The 20,575-nt window shown below is 41.8% G+C and overlaps 1 protein-coding gene across 2 annotated transcripts in view; it reads left to right on the forward strand.

Moving 5' to 3' along the window:
• The window catches only part of LOC138850148 (uncharacterized), a 55,130-nt gene that overhangs the window by 15,062 nt on the left and 19,493 nt on the right, over nucleotides 1–20,575 (forward strand). The window contains exon 4 of one of the 2 annotated variants that reach the window (XR_016233167.1): nucleotides 1,160–1,552. The exons of the other annotated variant lie outside the window; for it this stretch is intronic. The gene's annotated coding sequence lies outside the window, so the exon portion shown is untranslated. Of the gene's footprint in view, nucleotides 1–1,159; nucleotides 1,553–20,575 lie in introns of those variants that run through there. 2 annotated transcript variants of the gene reach the window in all.

Below are 20,575 nucleotides of genomic sequence, written 5' to 3' on the forward strand. Positions count from 1 at the left end.
TCAGGATTTTCCACATGGGTGCCCAGAGACTTGGGCCATCTTCCACTGCTCTCCCAGGCAATAACAGAGCTGGATCAGAAGTGGAGCAGCTGGACTTGAAACGGTGCCCATATGGTAAGCTGGCACTGCAGGCAGTGGTTTTACCCGCTACACCACAGCACCAGCTCCTCTTTCTCTATCTCTTTTTTTTTTTTTAAGACGACTTGTTCTCTTTTTTTTATTTATTTATTTTTTTATTTTTTGACAGGCAGAGTGGACAGTGAGAGAGAGAGAGAGAAAGGTCTTCCTTTGCCATTGGTTCACCCTCCAATGGCCGCCACGCCTGGCGCGCTGCGGCCGGCGCACCGCACTGATCTGATGGCAGGAGCCAGGAGCCAGGTGCTTTTCCTGGTCTCCCATGGAGTGCAGGGCCCAAGGACTTGGGCCATCCTCCACTGCACTCCCTGGCCACAGCAGAGAGCTGGCCTGGAAGAGGGGCAACCGGGACAGAATCTGGCGCCCTGACCGGGACTAGAACCCGGTGTGCCGTTGCCGCTAGGCGGAGGATTAGCCTAGTGAGCCGTGGCGCCGGCCCTCTCTATTTCTTAAAATAAAGCCTGCTCCCATCCTTGCACTCTATCTAGGTCTCTGCTTTGAATCCTTATCTCACATGGAGGCAAGAGCCTGGAATAAATATAGCTAGCGACTCTATCCCCACAACACTTCCCATTATATACAGTATGTGGACTCTTGCCATTCTAAACTACATTCTTGTGATCTCACCTGATCCCAAAGATTTAGGATAAGGGACTGTTGGTTCGTAGTCATTTCCTTTCCAGAATAGTCATCTATATCATTTGGTGCTTCGATGATATAGAATAATTTTAATTCCATTTTTTGACTTGCAGTCTTCATGCATACCATGTGGTGTGATTTTATATTTTTTTGTTTGTTCTTGTATTTTTTAAAAGGGTTTATTCATTCATTTATTTATTTGAGAGGCAGAGTTACAGACAGAGGGAGAGAAAGAGAGCAAGGTCTTCCAACCACTGGTTCACTCCCCAAATATCCACAATGGCTGGAGTTGGGCCCATCTGAAGCAGCAGCCAGGAGCTTCTTCTGGGTCTCCCAAGCTGTGCAGGGGCCCAAGCACTTGGTCCATCTTCTACTGTTTTCTCAGGCCATCAGCAGAGAACTGGATTGGAAGTGGAGCAGCCAGGACTGGAACTGACGCCAGTAGGGGATGCTGATGCTACAGACAGAAGATTAACCTACTATGCCTTAGTGCCAGCCCCCCAATTATATGTTTTGAAAATTATTATGAAAACTATGTAACATCACTTGACCTGAAAACAGTAGAACCTACTAATTGTAGGCTAATGGAGAGAGTTTGAAAATAATCTTTAAAATTCAAAATGTTCCCCAAAAGCTAATTACATCTCAGAATCAACTTGATCCTACCTTATAACTCTCCTTTTCCCTTAGTACAAAGCTGAAAAATGGCTGATTCATACACCAATAAGCTGTCTTTGGCAGCCAGATGTTATTTTTACCAATAAATGATATGTTATTTTCTTTGGTTTGTCACATTCTTAGCAGATATGCAATGGTTGGTTAATGGATAATGAAGTTGTTAAATTATAAAACTTTGATTGATTGAATAGTCCTTTAAGTAATAATTGACATATCACCCTTTATTTTCTGATCCTATTGTGATAGATTTTACACTAGTGAGATGGACTGATTCAGACAATCAAGGAAATACTGTGGAACATCTCTGACAGAATCTTGCCTGGTCCTAACAGGACACTGAATTGGAGTATGAGTCCCAGTGCATTAGAACTAGACTGTGAAAGGGACAGGTAGAGAGGGTGACATGTATTGACAGTTGCTCTTGTTTTCATGTGTTTAATGACATGAGCATAAAGCCATTACTGTAATATTTAAGTTTATCTTGAAAGGAAAAGTGTGAAATGGCTCCAGGATTAGTTGGTTTTCAGTGAAATAAGTTGTTTTCTTTCGGAACTTGATTCATTATAATTGCAGAATCAAAGAAAATGCTGTTTTATCAAAGCCTGTTTAATTCTGAATTTACTTAAATATAGTTATGTGGTAGAGCATTTTTAGATAGACTGCATTCATCTTTTCTGTTTTTGTCACCCAGTAATATACCTCATCATCAGCCATAGCAATATGACTGGACATGCAGGAGAACAAGTATTCATAATAGAATGTTAAGTTGCTTCCATAATCAGATGGCATTCCACTTTCCCTACCTTTTGTTCTCTTTTATTTACCCACTTATGTTTGTGTGCTATTAACTATATTGCAATATATGACCACTAATCTGTAACCTTTGACAGCATAAGCTAAACCATATTTTCACATTCTCTTCTACACTTAAAACAGAGCTTTTGTTTCCTTAACAAGTATTCATTGGGTATCCACTAGGTGTCAGATAATATAGTAGGCATATTCTGAGAATATCAAGATAAATACAGACATGCCTATGGGAGTTTGACAGTCTTGTTGAGTAGAAGTGGAAGGATAGATGTGCAAGCCAAAAATGCTACAGTATATTATAACTATTAAAATGGCAATAAAATGCCAGAACTTTTCATTTTATATTTAGTGATCATTCTATATCAATTAAATGTATAAAATGTATATGCTGGCATGAATGACTTATAATGGAAAATGCTGAATAGAACTGTATGGAAATTGAATAAGACGTGCCAGTAGAAGGGGAGATATTTGATTCCAGGCAAGCTATTATGCAGCATGTATTTTCATCATAGCTCTAGGGTAAAACCTGTAACCTCAAAACCAATCATTATTTTGTTCCTTTTTTGTTTTTGTTTTCTGTTTTTGGTTCCTCTAGCATGTTAAAATTTTACTGTCAGTTCTAATTCTCATCTATCTTCCTTAGTCCTCACCCTTAATTTTCACATTTTCATTTGCCCTAATTAGTGCCAGCCTTAACTTTGAGTGGGCTAAGGTAGAGAACAAGAAAGTCATTTTCAAAAACATTTCACCAATAAGCCTGCCTCAGTGACTAAGTTTCCAGTGTTGTAATGTCATTCTTGGGCTTGGCGTCTGTTAGTGTAGCAGGTAAAGCCACTGAGATGCCAGCATCCCACATGGGGGCCTGTTCAGGTCCTGGCTGCCCCGCTTCTGATCCAGCTCCCTGCTAATGGCCTGAGAAGGCAGTGGACTATGGCCCAAGTGTTTAGGCCCCTGTCACCCTCGTGGGAGACCCAGATGAAGCTCCTGACACTTGCCTTTGGCCTGGTCCAATGCTGGTCATTGCAGCTATCTGGTGAGTGAACCAGTAGATGGAAGATGTCTCTCTCTCTCTCTCTCTCTCTCTCTCTCTCTCATTTTCAAAACAAATAATGAATTTTTAGAAGCCCGGGATTGCACTATAGTTGCCTATTGACCCGGAAAACTTATAGGCAAAACAGACCATGAGTTATATTTTTTCCTTTTAAACTTTTTAAATTAATTTTAAAATCTATGTATGTAAGATTCATTCTTTTGGTGTATAATTCTATGAAGTTTGATAAATGCATGGTCATGTAATCACCACCACAGTCAAGATAGAGTTCCATCACCCAAAATATTCTTTTGTGCTGCCTCATTTATAATTTTAAGTTAAAAATAATTATTTTATTTTTCAAAAAATATTTGAATATTCCATTTTAATTAATTCCTTATTCAAAAAGTATGTCTTGGCCGGCACCGTGGCTCAATAGGCTAATCCTCCGCCTTGAGGTGCTGGCACACCGGGTTCTAGTCCCAGTCGGGGCACCGGATTCTGTCCCGGTTGCCCCTCTTCCAGGCCAGCTCTCTGCTATGGCCCGGGAGTGCAGTGGAGGATGGCCCAAGTGCTTGGGCCCTGCACCCCATGGGAGATGCCTTCGGATCAGCGCAATGCGCCAGCCGTGGTGGCCATTGGAGGGTGGAGGGTGAACCAACAGCAAAAAAAGGAAGACCTTTCTCTCTGTCTCTCTCTCTTACTGTCCACTCTGCCTGTCAAAAAAAAAAAAAAAAAAGTATGTCTTGGGGCCAACACTGTGGCATAATGTGTAAAGCCACTATCTGCAATGCCAGCATCCCATATGGGCACCAGTTCGAGTCCTGGCTGCTCCTCTTCTGATCCAGCTGTCTACTATGGCCTGGGAAAGCAGTAGAAGATGGCCCAAGTCCCTGGGCCCCTGCACCTGCAAGGGAAGACCCAGAGGAAATTCCTGGCTCCTGGCTTTGGATCAGCGCAGCTCCAGCCGTTGCAGCCAATTGGGGTGTGAACCAGTGAATGGAAGATTCATTCATTCTCTCTCTCTCTTTCTGGCTCTCCTCTCCTTTGTAACTCTGACTTTCAAATAAATAAATAAATCTTAAAAAAAATAAAAGTTTATCTTGGGGGCTGGTGCTGTGGTATAGCAGGTAAAGCTGCCACCTGCAGTGCCGGCATCCCCTTTGGCTGCTGGTTCGAGTCCTGGCTGCTCCACTTCTGAGCCAGCTCTCTACTGTGGCCTGGGAAAGCAGAAGAGGATGGCCCAAGTCCTTGGGTCCTTGCACCCACATGGGAGACTTGGAAGAAGCTCCTGGCTCCTGGCTTTGGATTAGTGCAGCTCTGGCCATTGAGGCCAACTGGGGAGTGAACCAGTGGATGGAAAACCTCTCTCTCTCTCTGCCTCTGCCTCTGTGTTGCTCTGCTTTTTGGAGTTAAGACTCTCTCTCTCTCCTTCCTTCCTTCCATCCCTCCTTCCTTCCTTCCTTCCTTCAGAGAAGGAGGAGAGAGATCTTCCATCAGCTAGTTCATTCCCTAGTGGCTGCAACATCCAGGGCTGGGCCAGGCTGAAGCCAGGAGCCAGAAGCCTTTTCAGGGTCTCCCACTTGGATGCAGGGGCCTAAGCACCTGGGCCGTCTACCGCCACTCTCCCAGGAGCATTAGCACGGAGCTGGATCAGAAGTGGAGCAACTGGGACTTGAACCAGCACCCATATGGGATGTTGGCACTGCAGGCAGTGACTTTACCCACTATGCCGCAGTGCCGGCATCAAGACTGTACCTTTTCTTTTTTAAGAAAGATTTATTTGTTCATTTATTTGAAAGGCAGAGTTATACACAGGCAGAGGCCGGGGGGGTGGGGGGTGGAGAGAGGTTTTCCATCCACTGGTTCACTCCCAAACTGGCCGTGGTGGTCGGCACTGCACCAATCCGAAGCCAGGAGCCAGGAGCTTCTTCTGGGTTCCCACATGGGTGCAGGGACCCAAAGATTTAGACAATCCTCCACTGCTTTCCCAGGAAATAGCAGAAGCTGGATCTCAAACTGGTGCCCATATGGGATGCTGGTACTGCAGGTGGCAGTTTTACCTGCTACGCCACAGCACTGACCCCAAGACTGCACCTTTTCTTTCTTTCTTTTTTATTTATTTATTTTTTAAATGTTTTGGCAGAGTGGACAGTGAGAGAGAGAGACAGAGAGAAAGGTCTTCCTTTTGCTGTTGGTTCACCCTCCAATGGCCGCCGCGGCCAGCACACTGCGGCCGGCGCACTGCGCTGATCCAATGGCAGGAGCCAGGTGCTTCTCCTGGTCTCCCGTGGGGTGCAGGGCCCAAGCACTTGGGCCATCCTCCACTGCAGTCCCTGGCCACAGCAGAGAGCTGGCCTGGAAGAGGGGCAACCAGGACAGAATCTGGCGCCCCCACCGGGAGCCTAGTGAGCCGTGGCGCCGGCCAAGACTGCACCTTTTCTAATAAGCCTCTGTAGAGATATGTACAAGGAGAGGCTAAACATTACTCCACTGTTCCTTAGTTTGTAGTTAAACTGCTGAAAAGAATTAGGAGTCAGAAAAGATCAAGGGTGTGTATGCTGGGTTGGATAGGAGATAGGAGTTCTGAACATTGAGGAGATTAGAGCCTGTAGACACAGTAATGTGCATGGTGGTGTAGATATGGATAGTGTTTTAAGTAGTGTCAGAGCACTGGATTCTAAGATAGGGAACATCAAAGAAAGAGGAAATGAGTCCTTGAAGAGGAGTGGTCTTCATGTAAAAATTGATCTATCTTACTCTAGAGCTATAGAGCTGGAATTCTAGTACTGATTCTACCAGTAACTTGTTCTTGAAAAGGCACCTCCCCTGTCTGGACTTAAATTTCATCATCTGTCAAAGAGAAGACTGGATTAAATATGTTTATTTCAGTGTTCTTTACTAGAGATAAAATTTATGTCTGTGCTTTTCTAAGGTTTTGTTCTCAAGTTCTTGGGTTTTCTCTAATTTATTTGAAAGAGAGAGAAAAGGAGAGAGAGAGAGAAACTCCCATCTGTGCTGGTTTACTTTCCAAATGCCCACAACAACCCTGGGCCAAGGGCCAATGCCAGGAGTCAGAAAATCAATCTGGGCCTCCCACATGGGTAGCAGAAATCCAACTACTTGAGCCATCGCCACTGCCTTCAGGAAAGCTGGAGTCAGGAACAGAGGTGGGTAATGAACCCAGACACTCTGAGGCAGGATGCTGGTATTCTAACCCTATTGATAATTCCCAATGTTCTTCTATTCTTACTTCCCCTGAGTCTGCAGCTGTTGTTCTTCTGGTTTGATTTTTGTTTTTTAATTTTTGTTAGTTACTTCTATAGGCTGAGACTTTTGCTATTTAACAAATATTATTTAAAGACTTCTGTTGTGCTTCTATGCTTTGTAGGTGCTCAGATATGGCAAAATCACACCATGCCTCCCACTCCTACCCTGGATAGCAAATTCTTACAGCAGATCTCATTTCAATGAATATTTAAAGAAGCGCTAGAGATGGGGAAGATGGGGGAAAGATATGTGTGTCTTTAAATTGATAAGGAAAAGGAAAAGAACTAACATTTGAGGGCCTACTTTGTGCTAGGTTCTTTCTGCTTGGTATGTTCTTTAGGTCATTGAGATAAACAGGTAGACATCATCTAGGAAGACTGTCTTGGTAACCAAAACAAAACAAAACAAAAAAAGGATTTCACATCACAAATCACTGGAACTATTCAGAATACTTGTTTTCCATGTCATTGAGGGCAATGAAAGCATAATGCCTCTATATGGTGTTTGGTAGATATTTGTTGAATAAGTAGGTATTTTTCTCATGATCTATGAAATTACTTCTTCCTATTTTGGGTCTGTGAACCTCTAAGAATTTTATAAGAACTATGAACTCATCTAGGATTTTACCCCTGCCATACACACACACTATACACAAAAAGAAATAGCCAAGTCCCTGTCCTTGCCTTAACCACCTCCATGTCTACATTTTTAAATGTTTCCCTCTATCTCTCTCTCTCTTTAAATATTTACTCATGTATTTGAAAGGTAGAGTTACAGAGAGAGAGAGATCATCCATCTGTTGGTTCACTCTCCAAATGGCCACAACAGCTGGAGCTGGGCCCATCTGAAGCCAAGAGCCAGGAGCTTCTGGGTCTTCCCCGTGGGTACAAGGGCCCAAGTACTTGAGCCATCTTCTATTTCTTTCCCAGGCTCATTAGCAGAGAGTTGTATCAGAAATGGAGCAACCAGGACTTGAAACAGTGCCCATATGGGATGCCAGCAATGCAGGCAGTAGCTTTACCCGCTATGCCACAGTGCTGTCTTCTATAAATATATTTTGCAAAACCCAATCTTTCAGAATGTTTACAGCCCTGTTGGGTCCATTCACATGCTCCAGGTTTAGAACTCAGCTCTGGAAAGACGTCTTGGTACCTAGGTAGCATAGGAGCACAGTTCCACTAAATTAGAGCACTGCATAATGCAGTCTAGTGCTGCCATGCTTTATCAGTCCCTTACGGACAAGAAAATCATACCATGCCTGCTGACCATCTACTAGTGGTTATCTTCGGTTTTCTTTTATGAGCAGAACTTGCATCCAGCTTTCTTTCAGATTCATTAATGTGTGCTACAAAGAAAAGAAAATCAGTGCTGGAGCCAGAGTGGTGTAGTGAGTTAAGCTGCCATTGAGATGCCAGCATCCCATATCAGAGTGCCAGTTCCAGTCCTGGCTACTTTGCTTCCTGCTAATGCACCTGGGAAGGCATCAGAAGATGGCCCAGGTACTTGGGCCTCTGCCACACACATGAGAGTTCCTAGCTCCTAGCTTCAGCCTGGTCCCACCCTGTTTGCTGTAGCCATTTGGTGAGTGACCCAGTGAAAGGAAGATCGATCTCTGTCTTCCTCCACCCTGCCCTTGCTCTTTAAATAAATGAATATATAAATCTCAAAAGAAGAAAATCAGCATCGTACACTTTATCCTTTTTAGATTTTTGTAGTACTAATTATGCAAAGAACTTATTTGTCCCAAAGTTTATCCTCCAAGGGGGGTAACATGTTTTCTAGATAGAATAATCTTTATTTCCTTTTGTACAGGTCCCCATTCAGAAACTCACTTAGAACTCTGCTTGGGCAGTGTCCTCTTCTGTGAAATTTTACACAGGTACAGAAAGATGATGAAAAAATTGTCTTTCCTCATAGTGGAGGAGAATGACGTGTAAATCAAATATTCCAAATAATTCCAGATGGGATAAGAACCACTCCAACAAAATTTTGGTGGCTACATTCATTAAAGGAAGACTAAGTGCCATGTAAACTATAAAATTTTCTCAATACCTGTCTGGCCCTTACCTTGCTAGAGAAACTTCAGGGCTAAGTACAGTCTTATCTTACTTTATCTCCAGTTATATTTTCCCTAGTATACAAAACAAGATTACACCTAACATAGGCCTGTGATAGAAGAAACTAGAATTGTTCACTGTTATCTACTTATTTGAAAGGCAAAGTTACAAAGAGAAAGAGAGACAGAGAGAGAGAAAGAGTGCTCTTCTATAAGCTGGTTCACTCCCCCTGCTTTCCCACGTGCATTAGCAGGGAATTGAATCGGAAGTGGAGCAGCTAGGACTTGAATTGGCACCCATACTGGATGCTGGCATCCCAGGCAGCAGTTTTACCCACTATACCTCAACGCTGACCCCCACTATTACTATTAAAGTACAAAACAGAGAGGGAATTTGTTGATCCAATGGATTAATGTTTTGAGCATTTAATATATGCCAAGGGCTTTTACATTCTTAATTTAAGTTTTAAATAAACTTTCTGCATGGAGAGTGACAGAATCCATAGTGCACTTGCCCCAGGCAACACAGTTATAGCTAACACTTGAATGATTACTATAAGCAAAGGCACTACATGCATTTACAGGCATTTCATTCACATTTCTCATTTAATCTTTCTAATAAATCCAGAAGATTCAATTTATATTGCCATTCCTAGTTTGTCAAGAAAACTGAAACTTATAAGAGCTTAGAAAATTTGCCCAACAGTATTGCAAAGATGGGACTTTGAGCCCTGGCTGATTTGACACCATTCCAATGTACTTCTAAGCTTCCAGCACTAATCATGCAGCATCACCATCAGTTATGAAATAATGTGACTGTCCATGGCAGGGAGTTAATGAGGGAGATATTGAGGGTGAGTCACTGCACTGCTTCTGAAAGATGTGATACCTTCCCTTGCAAACAAGTTTCTTGGGGTGAAATCAGGTTGGAAAGACAAGAGAGGGAGAAGAAGGTGGAGGTGGTGTAGTTGGGCCTGTTTAGGAACTGATTACAGCTGAGCCTCTGGCCCTTTTCCCTGCCAGCTGACTCAGAGCCGGTAGATGGGCCATAGCCCAGGCAGGTTGATTTCATGGACTGTGTACTTCAAAGGATCTGATTCCTGGCACTGCTATGCACTGTGCTTTTCAGAGGGCATAGCCTTGTGTCGGGGAGGGAACAGGATGGTCTCCATGAGATGTTTGTGAAAGCTGGAGGCAATGTTTGCTCTGAATCCAAATATATTGGTATGCAGCTTGTTCTGAGTTTGGCAGTAAAAACCACATGGCTAGTCCTAGTTAAGGCTGAAAATTGAGTATTTAAACCATAAGTATCCTGCAGAACAACAATGGTTAGGCATGGGCCTTAGAGTCAGATAGACCTGGTTTCCAGTATTGGATTCACGATTCAACTGTGTATAAGTTACTAGGCCTCAGTTTTCTCATGTGTAAAATGGGCATTGCAGTAATGCTTACTTTACATGTTTATTTTGAGTATTAAAGAAAAATGAGTACAAGGCATATACCATAGTACCTAGGACATAATAACACTCTTGAAATGTTAGTCATTATTCAATGAAAACTCCTATTTTATAAGAGAATCTCAGAGCTTAAACAGAATGAATTAATTGGTTTATTATTTCACTTATCAGACATTCAAAAGGCATTTATCACTGTGTTGGGTGGGAGGGATAGAGAAAACAACTTTTGTTCAGCACCTAAAATGAGCTGATTTCTAAGAAAATTATTTTCTCCTTTAATATTCACAGTTGCCCTATAAAGTATTTTTCCCATGTTATAGCTGAGGTCACAGACTGGGAAGGGTTTAGTAACATGCCTAAGATCATATAGTCAGCACGGTCCTACTTCAAAGACTGTGAAAAAGGGTGCCTTTAACCTACTGGCCCAAGTTACTCAGCAGGCAGCCACGTGCCCCGGTACCAAAGTGCTGTTGTCAGGGTTTACACTAGGTGCTTGGTAGCACAGGGCAGGAAGGGCAAACTGGGGGTGGAGTGAAGGTAGTTTCCTTCACAGGAATAAATGCTGGTAGGATGGCTTCTGGTGGGAATGAGGTAGGGGACTTTTGTTGGTGGAGGAGTTATGGGAGCTTTTCCTGGGTTTCCCAAAGTCACACTAAAAGATTGGAGGAAGGTTTTTCTTGCCTTTTGGATCTAGCAATACAATTGCAGCAAATTTTAGCTAGCAAAGGAACTGTCTCCAGAGAGATCAGACAGTGTTGCTTATTTGAGGTGAAAAGGTGGAAGTTATATATAAATGATATCTGTCTGCATCATAATCATGTGGACTTCCTTGGGCTTTGGAACTGAACCTCATATTAATAATAGCAATTAGTTTTTACTACATGATGATTGGTATTTATCACCGCTGTGTTCATAGGCTAGAACTCTTAGCTGGATAAAGATAGAAAGACTTTTTTTAAGTCACAAATCTCAAATTATGTGTACTTAATTTGAGTATATACCCCAAATATATATGTATCACTTTGCAAATTATACACAGACACTATTGTACTAATACAGGACATGCTTTATGAAGTATATCAAAAATGAAGTTGAAATAAACTATTTTATCTCAGGGAAAATATGTACTTTTGTACCTGATCATTAATAGTGGATATAAATTAATATTTCAGGAAGACTTTGTAATAGTTTTAGATTCTTTTTGGTCAATTTGTCAAATTTGATTCAACAATCTGTATTTAACTTACAATGTGACTAATAAAGCACTCACACTAGGCCAGCGCCACGGCTCAATAGGCTAATCCTCTGCCTACGGCGCCGGCACACCGGGTTCTAGCCCTGGTCGGGGCGCCAAATTCTGTCCCGGTTGCTCCTCTTCCAGTCTAGCTCTCTGCTGTGGCCCAGGAAGGCAGTGGAGGATGGCCCAAGTGCTAGGGCCCTGCACCCGCATGGGCAACCAGGAGGAGCACCTGGCTCCTGGCTTCGGATCAGTGCGGTGCGCCGGCCGCAACAGCCATTGAGGGGTGAACCAACGGAAAAAGGAAGCCTTTGTCTCTCTCTCTCACTGTCCACTCTGCCTGTCAAACAAACAAACAAACCTCACACTAAGTAGAAGTGTAGTTCTGCGGGTTTTTTTTCTTGTCCTTATATGTATCATCTTCAACTCACAAGGTGTTCTCAGCAATCTTTTTAAACCAATTGTTCACTTTGTGCAATTTAACTTAGTGAAAATTAGATTCAAAAATCTTTAAATCCCTTTTTAAACTGCAGTATGTTGCCAAATGCTGAAAGAGCCTCCATTTATGCTTTACCTGACATGAGCACCCAAAGGGACCATGTAGGGATGTCATCTTAATGGAGCTTATGACTGTTGTTTTATCAAATAGCAAGCATAAGTGGACATTACAAGCATTCTAGCCACACCTCAATGGATTGACTTGCATACCTCTAGAATGAGCACACTTCATTTTGGCAATCAGTAGTGTAAGGAACAGGAACTGTGGCCATAATGTGAGAATAACTAACCCTATCTTGAGCAATGTTTGGCTCAGATTCATTTATGAATGATAAATGGAAAGATTAAAACAAGGTTTTTCGAGAAATCAGAAGATCTGAGTGTATCTGAACACTTAAGAGTGTGGAATTTCTGTACAAAGTCAGAAGCTACATTTGGCAGGTGCCTCAATGAAATACTTCCCAGTTTTTATTTATTTATTTTTTTTAGATAAATTGCCCATAGATTTAATCCCAGCCCTGCTATTGACTAGCAATACCACTTGGGGGAAAGCAACAACCTCTTGGAATATATTGCTTGTCTCTGACATGAGGATGATTAATATTTTACCTCACTGAGTAAAGCCTCACTGGCTTTACCGAGTGCAAGAGATATGGAGATAAACTCTTTACAAGCATCCATTTAATCTTCAACACGTTAGTGAGTAGAGGCTAGTTGGTTCACGCATCTGTTTTCCTTTTGCTCCTGAGCACACAGAGAAACTTCATCTCCTGGTTCCTCTCACATTTAGGTACCATCACATTACAGGGTTCTAGCGATGGAAATAGTGGTAAAAATGATCACCACTGTCTCCAGGTCCACAGAACTGTTCCTTGTAATTCTTCATGCTCTCTTTCTTCCCTCATCAGAGGATTAAACAGAATTATTGGTGTGAGAAAGTTCTCTCTTCCCGTCCCTACCACCAACCTGTACTGCACTCTGATGTGAGCCACATTTTACTGTGTCAAATCATTGAGATGTGTGGGATTGCTTGGTACATCATTTAGTGTACTCTAATTCCACAAGATTTGATCAGAACACAGTGAGGGGAGAAATAAATCATTTATGATTTCTGTCACATAATGTCCCATTAAGCCTTACTAACTTAAGAAAGATGTAAAATACTTTTATGAGATAACTTAGGAGCAAGCGTCTGTAAAAGTCCTTCAAGTAAAGTGTGAAAAATGTCAAGAATCACAGATTTGGAGCAGGTGTTATGGCACAGCAGGTCAAGCCACTGCTTGGGATACCCGCATCCCAAATCAGAGTGTCTGGTTCAAGTCCTGGCTACTCTGTGCTTCCAATTCAGCTTCACGCTAATGCACATGGGAGGCAGCAGATGGCCCAACTACCTGGGCTCCTGCGACCCATGTTGGGGACCCAGAAGGAGTGCCGGGCTCCTGGCTTTTTTGTGGCTTATTTCCAGCTATTGCAGACATTTGGGCAGTGAACCAGTAGATGAAAGATCTCTGTCACTCTGTCTTTCTAATTAATTACTAAAAAAAAAAGGAGTATCAGCATAGCCTCTCAAAAACATTTGCCTCTATCATCCTTATCATGATCTTCCCCTCAGTGCTAAGTTTTTGAAACATTCAGGAGCTGGACAATGGTTTTGAAGATGTGATAAATACTCATGGAGCTATGTAACAAAAAGGAAGAAAATAAGCGTTGTGTTAAGACAGACTGACCTTCAGTCTGGGCACAGCAACCACCTAGCTATATATGATCCCACTCTTAGGAGTCATAGTAAAATGAATATGGTAGGGGCTGGCACTGTGGCATAGTGGGTAAAGCCACCACCTGCAGTGCCAGTATCCCATATGGGCACTGGTTCGAGTCCTGGCTGCTCCACTTCCAAACCAGATCTCTGCTATGGCCTGGGAAAGTGGTTAAAGATGGTCCAGGTCCTTGGGCCCCTGCATGCACGTGGGAGACCAGGAAGAAGCTCTGGGCTCCTGCCTTCGACCTGGTCCAGCCCTAGCTATTGTGACCATTTGGGGAGTGAACCAAAGGATAGAAGATCTCTTTCTCTCTCTCTGTGTATCTCTTCCTCTATCTTTAATTTTGCATTTCAAATAAATAAAAAATCTTTAGAAAGGAAAGGAAAAAGATAAGACAGAAGAGACTTTGCAGTCTTTATCTCACAAATTGGCAGTTGATTTTTTAAGAAACCAGGTGCTAGCACAAGAACTGGTATTAGGATGTGCTGCTGTTACTGACAACTACTACACTATCAGAAAATAATACTGAAGGTTTTACAACCAGGGTGTTCCCCAGATCAGGACAAGGGTGACGCAGCACTAGACTGAGACAGCTTCATTTTGCCAGGCCTTTGTGCTATTCTTGAGGTGATATCCTGTCCATGGAGAATTGCAGTTGGGAGAAAGACCACCTAGGAGGAAAGCACTTTTGAACAGCATGTTTTACAGCATCTCCTGTGTTCATTTGTTCTTTCTTTTTGCTTTTTTACTCAATGGAACCTTGCTGAAGAACCAGTCATGTACCAGGACTATACTGATCACTGAAAATGAGAGAAATATATCCTCAGTCAGGTTTTGAGGGAACTCTGTGACAATCATGTTAGGCTTCACAGCTTAGAGGTCCAGATATGTTCTCTGGAGGAAAAGGGCACAAGCTACCATCTATGGTGGGGAAAGTATGAGCTTTGGCATCAGAGGGATCAGCATTCCAATCAGGGTACAACTCACTTCCTGTGTGAACTTGAGCAAATCTCTCACATCTCTAAACCCCTATTCTCTCATCTGTTAAGTAAGAATGACACACTTTCCATGAAAGGTGATTATGAAGATTCAATGGGGTCAGTGATATGATGTGCCTGGCCCTTAATGGAGAGCCCCCTTCTCATGAAAATGCTGTCCCTCTGCCTCTGCAACTTCTCCATTCCACTCCAGGTTACACTGTTATCTTTTGTGGTTTCTTTTCTTCCTTTAAACCTGACCTGAATTTACATTAAAACCTGGTCTCATACCCATAATAATGATAATAAAATAAGTGGAGAAGTGGGTGTGATACACAGTGTACTTTCCCCTAGCTAGGAAGCCATCCTCCCACTCTTCTTCCCACACAACCATTACTGTGTTAAACACAAATTACCAGGTCTCAATGGCTAGGAATCCTTCATTGTCCATATCATGTGTTTCTGGCTTTCTAAGATTTTTCCATCTGAAAGAGTGTATTTCATATGAGGCACTACTTCCACATTTGTTCTTTTTTTTTTTTTTTAAGATTTACTTATATATTTGAAAGGCAGACTTACAGAGAGAGGAAGAGAGACAGGGGGAGAGAGAGAGAGAGCTTCCATCTGCTGGTTCACTCCCCAATGGCCATGACAGTGGGGCTGGGCCAGGCTGAAGCCAAGAACCTAGAACTCCACCCAGGCCCCCAAATGGGTAGCAGGGGCTCATGCACTTGGGCCATCATCTACTGCTTTCCAGGTACTTGAGCAGGGAGATGGATCAAAAGCATAACAGCCAGGATTTGAACTGACACTTGCATATGTGAGCCAGCATTGGAAGCTGTGGCTTAACCTATGGCACCGCAATGCCAGCCTCCACATTTGCTTTTATTCTTCAGTAACTGATCTGATTATTCAGAGGAAAAACAGATCATGTAAGCAAGTTGACTCTAAAGGAATTCTGAGTATTTCATTCTTGGGCCCTTGAAGCAGCAGGACAAAAGTCCTTTGTCTTCTCCTGCTTAGGACGGTGTTGGTTCCTTGTGTATATTTGAAACTGGCTGTAAACAGAAAGTTATTTATTTACTTAATTCTATACTCATTAATTAACTCAATATTCATTTATTGAGCAACAAATATGTGCCAGGTCTGTGCTAGATCTTGGAGATGATGTATAAGTGAGAAATATAGATTAGACTCCTACCCTCATGAAACTTACATTCCACCAAGGTAGACAGCAAGACCTGAGTTGGAGAAGTTAATTTTAGAGAAATTAAGGGCTATAAAATGAGAGTGAGAAGGCTGGCAGAAGTCAAATTAAGTAGGGTTTTGTCAGCTAGGACTCCGGATTTTACTGTAGTCACAATTCATTCAGACTTCAACAAACACTGATTGAATGTGTAAATGTTTCAGGCACTGTTCTAAACACTGAACATGCATCAGTAACAAACATAAAAATCTCTTCCTCTTGACAGTTATATTCTAGTGAGTGACAGAGGCAATGAACAAAGTAAATAACTTAAATAGATGTTTTGTTGTTGTTGTTGTTGTTGTTTGGATAGGCAGAGTGGACAGTGAGAGAGAGAGAGACAGAGAGAAAGGTCTTCCTTTTGCCATTGGTTCACCCTCCAATGGCCGCTGTGGCCGGTGTACCGCTCTGATCTGAAGGCAGGAGCCAGGTGCTTATCCTGGTCTCCCATGGGGTGCAGGGCCCAAGCACTTGGGCCATCCTCCACTGCACTCCCTGGCCACAGCAGAGAGCTGGCCTGGAAGAGGGGCAACCGGGACAGAATCTGGTGCCCCGACTGGGACTAGAACCTGGTGTGCTGGCGCCGCAAGGCGGAGGATTAGCTATTGAGCCATGGCGCTGGCTAAATAGATGGTATTTTTGATAACACTAAAGAGAAGAAAATATAAAAAAAGCAGTTAAGAAGTACAGGGTTATAAATTTAGGTGAGAGTAGCCAGATAAGGACTTACTTTAAAATTACATTTTAGTAAAGATTTGAAGTGTCCATGTCCATGTCCAGAGGCAGAACCAGGCCATTCCGATGTTTAGAAGTCAAAAATGGAGGCCAGCATTGTGGTGCAGTGGGTAAAGCTGCCACCTGCAATGTTGGTATACAATATGGGCACCAGTACATGTCCCAGCTGCTCCACTTCCAATCCAGGTCCCTGCTTAATTGCCTGGGAAAACAGCAGAAGATGGCTCAAGTGTTTAGGCTCCCACCACCCACGTGGGAGACCTGGATGAAGTTCTTGGCTTCTGGCTTCATCCTGGCCCAGCCCTGGCCATTGCGGCCATCTGGGGAGTGAACCAGGATATGGAAGAGATCTCTCTCTCTCTCTCTCTCTCTCTCTTTCTCTCTCTTCTCTCTCTCTGTAACTCTGACTTTCAAATAAATAAATCAGTCTCAAAAAAAAAAAAAAAAAAAGGAGAAAGAAGTATCTGGAAAAGTAAGAGAAAAATCAGCCATTTGCCCTGAAAGAAACTTTTTCTATATTTTGTTTTTTTGGGGGGTTATGCTTAGGAACTTTTCACCTATATCATGGCAGATACTCTCCTATGTAATTTCTTAGGATTTATATCATCTTTGGAACTGGCGCTGTGGCATAGTGGGTTAAACCACTGCCTGCAATGCCAACATCCTGTATGAGCCCTGGTTCGAGTGCTGGCTGGTCCCCTTCTGATCCGGCTCCCTGCTAATGTACCTGGGAAAGCAGGGTAGTATGGTCCAAGTCCTTGGGCCCTTAGCATCCACGTGGGAAACCCAGAAGAAGCTACTGGCTTTGGTCTGGTCCAGCTCCAGACATTGCAGCCATTTGTGGGGTGAACCAGTGGATGGAAGATCTCTCTGTCTCTCCCTCACTTTCCTTCTGTAACCCTGCCTTTCAAGTAAAATAAATGAGTCTTTAAAAAATAAAAAAGAATTTATATCATTCTATCTTCCACTTTTAGAAGTGTAATACACCTAGAATTGAATTTTTGTAGTTTTTCCTTTTTTAGCATATAGACATCTTGTGTGTCAGAGTCCCAATTTATTTTTTATTTTTAACTGATAAACAAAAATTGTGCATATTTATGGGGTACCAGATGATGTTTCAAGCCATATATATATACATTGTATAATATTCAAGTTAGGATAATCATATCTATCGCCTCAAAGATTCATCATTTCTGTAAGGTGAAAATACCCAAAATCTTATTCTAGCTTTGTTTTAGAAAGATACACAGTACATTATCATTATCTACAGTCACCCTACTGACTGTGCAATAAAACACAAGTTTCTTTCTCCCATCTAACTATAACTTGGTATTCATTAATCAAACTTCCCACGCTTCCTTTCCTCCTGAGTCTCTAGTAGCTACCATTCTAACCTCAACTTCAGTGAGAGTAACCTTTTCAGAGTTCACATGTGAGTGAGATTATAGCATATAGATATCTAGTGACCCAACTCCACTTATTATTTTATTCTGAAATGCCACTTTTCTTTTTCTTTCTTTTTTTTTTTTTTTTTTTTTTTTTTTTTTTGACAGGCAAGAGTTAGACAGTGAGAGAGAGAGAGAGACAGAGAAAGGTCTTCCTTCTGTTGGTTCACCCCTCAGATGGCCGCCACAGCCAGTGCGCTGCGCCGATCTGGAGCCAGGAGCCAGGTGCTTCCTCCTGGTCTCCCATGCGGGTGCAGGGCCGAAGCACTAGGGCCATCCTTCGCTGCACTCCTGGGCCACAGTAGAGAGCTGGACTGGAAGAGGGGCAACTGGGACAGAATTCGATGCCCTGACCGGGACTAGAACCCGGGGTGCTGGCGCCGCAGGCAGAGGATTAGCCAAGTGAGCGCGGTGCTGGCCAATGCCACTTTTCTTATAAGTGCCACATGAGCATATGGTAGGTCAACTTTGTATTCCATTTTCTATTTTCTTTTAAAGAATTAATTAATTAATTAATTAATTTTTTCTGAAAAGCAGAGACAGACAAAAGTAGATCTCCCATCTGCTATTTCACTCCAGAAGTGCGTGCAATAGCAGGGCCAGCCCAAAGCCAGGATCGTGGAACTGGGTCTGGGTCTGGGTCTCTCACATGGGTAACAGGAACCCAAGTACTTGAGTGTCACCTGCTGCCTCCCACAGTGCACATCAGCAGGAAGTTGGAATGAGAGGCAAACCCAGGACTCATACCCAGACACTGTGACTCTCCCACGCCTGTCTTACCACTGTACAAAATGCCTACCCCTGTTCTGTTTTCTATTTTTGTACCATTACCATACTGACTTATTTACTATGGCTTTATAATAAGTCTTGATTTTGGATACATCAATTTCTTCTATCTTGTTTTTTTTTTTTTTTTTTCAAAAACATCTTTGCAATTCTTGGCCCTTTCCATGTTTCTGCATTTCACTTTCTAATTCTAATAATTTATTTCATTCTACTATGTATCTGTAGATTCTGATGGATTTTATGTATGCCTTCATAACATCTATAAATCATGTCATTTTATATCTTCTTCTTCACTCTGAAATATGAAATGCCTCCTTTTTTCTCCTATTACAAATACTTCAAAAAAGTTAGTAGGAAATGGAATTTTAAAAAATTTTAAATGGAATTTTAAAAATGGATTTTTTCGTAAACACGTTTTCATGAGCTTTTTGAAGCCTCTTGTATGTTTAAATTTCATAAAGTTTTTGCTCAAAAATAAACATCACTTAATCTTATTTTTCCAAAAACTCTTTGAAGCATTCTTTTGCATTTTGAAAATAGTGATTAAGGGTGAGTATTTGGCCCAGTAGTTAAAATGCTGCTTGGGAAGAATACATCCCATATCAGAGTGCCTGGATTCAAGTCCTGGTCCCCTTTTTGGTCCAGCTTCCTGTTAATATGCACTCTGGGAGACAACAGATGATGACTCAAGTCCCTGCCACTCACATGGGAGACCTGGACTGACTTATGGGTTCCTGGCCTTGGCCAGGCCTGGCTATGACTGTTGTGGGCATTCAGGGAGTGAACCAGCAGATGGTGAGATGGAAGATCTTTCTGCCTCTCTCTGCCTTTCAAGTAAAATGAAAAGAAGTAATTTAAAATAGAAACACTTCTCTTTTAAAAAAATTAACTCTTTTATTTATGTGGAATTCATTTTGGTATGAGTATGAGGTGAGGGCCCATGCTAATTCTTTTCCAGATGGATATTACGATTTTTACACATATTAAGTAACTTCAATAAGTTATTTCTATTCTTATTTACTTTTTCATACTTTGAAAATCACAAATGTAATGCCAAAGGAAAATTTTGTTAAGGTTTCTATTAGGATAGTTTAAATTATAAGTTCTATTTCTGATGTTGAACCTTCCTATCAGCAGAGACTGCTTTTCTAATTGTTCAAATCTGCTGTGGCCCTGAGCATTTAAATGCAGATTTTGTGTATTTGTTTTCATTTTATTCCTAGATATTTACGCTTTCATTGATATTATTGATGACATTGCTTTCTCCTTATGTTCCTAGACTGGTCATTGTTTGCTTGAAAATTGAATATTAGCTTTTCTGTGAATTAGTTTTGTATTCCAACCACTAAACTAAATCTTCTTCTTCCTTTATAGTAGTTACTCAATTAATTCTCTTGTTTTTTTCTCAGATAAACAATTATATCACTGTAAACAACATGGTGGTTACTTCTTCCTGATTTTTTTTAAACTTCTTTTATTTATTTCCATTAAGGGATTTTAAGCAAGTTGCATATTAAAGGATAATATTGACTGCAAAAGAATCCAGGAAACCTCTAAAGTGTCTAAGTTAGTAGTCCAGATACCAAAAGCAGTGTCTTGGGCTGACAGAGTGACAGCAGAAATGGAGAGAAATGGATAGAATGGAGATATATTTTAGAGGTAAAATATGTAGCAGAGAACAAGTTAATCATATTATTCTAAAAATTTACAAACTTCTTAGAAATATCAGAATAAAAGAATTGTAGTTAGAAGAGTCCAAAAATACAATCAAGTATCTACTGCACTCTCATTTTTTTCTCAGATTCCCTCCAAC

The sequence above is a fragment of the Oryctolagus cuniculus genome, chromosome 1 (genome assembly GCF_051225735.1).
Source record: "Oryctolagus cuniculus isolate XC-2025 breed Fujian yellow rabbit chromosome 1, ASM5122573v1, whole genome shotgun sequence".
NCBI lineage: Eukaryota > Metazoa > Chordata > Mammalia > Lagomorpha > Leporidae > Oryctolagus > Oryctolagus cuniculus.